Source organism: Desmodus rotundus, chromosome 5 (assembly GCF_022682495.2).
Source record: "Desmodus rotundus isolate HL8 chromosome 5, HLdesRot8A.1, whole genome shotgun sequence".
In the NCBI taxonomy this organism is placed as follows: Eukaryota; Metazoa; Chordata; class Mammalia; order Chiroptera; family Phyllostomidae; genus Desmodus; species Desmodus rotundus.
In genome coordinates this window covers 103,265,559-103,266,184 of record NC_071391.1, presented here as the reverse complement: position 1 = coordinate 103,266,184, position 626 = coordinate 103,265,559, and positions in this window count along the sequence as shown.

Sequence of the window (626 nt, the reverse complement as noted above, 5' to 3'; positions counted from 1 at the left end):
TCTTTGTGTCAAAAAGTAGGAATTGGAGAATTGTATAGAATTTCTCTAGTCCCACTGTCCAGAAAACACCATTCTGATTCGGGCATTATTTTTCACGCTTCGCGTCTGATGGATGCGAGGGCCTGTCTGTGTCAGAAGGCTAAGCAAGGGGTGAGGTTGGGCCACTCCCCAGAGCTCTCAGAGCTGTAAACAGTCTCTGTGACCCAGGGGGAAGTTCTGCCCCACACACTAGTACAATGGGTTTATGTGACCCTCCTGTTCCTCTGAAATTTTTTGCTCCTTCAGAGATGAAATAAAAGCAAACTATGCTGTTGGGATGAAGTCACAATCCAAGGGCACCAGTTGGGCCCTGCTGATTCTGTTGATGGTCATGCTGCCATCTGATGGGAGAATAGGGATCAAGTTTTCAATCCTCTCTCCCTCTTTTTTTTTAGAATTTAAATGATGAGATTTCCCCCTTTTTTTTTCCTACTTGGATCTAAACCTGAGACTAACTTAAGCCCCTCAACCTTTTTGTTGCCTGTGAGGATTTGTGCCAAGGAAATAACCTGCTCTAGGTCATTGGCAGAGCAGAGATGCAGCGAGCAGCCTCAGCTCCCCTCACTTTTTTTTATCCTCGCTCGACA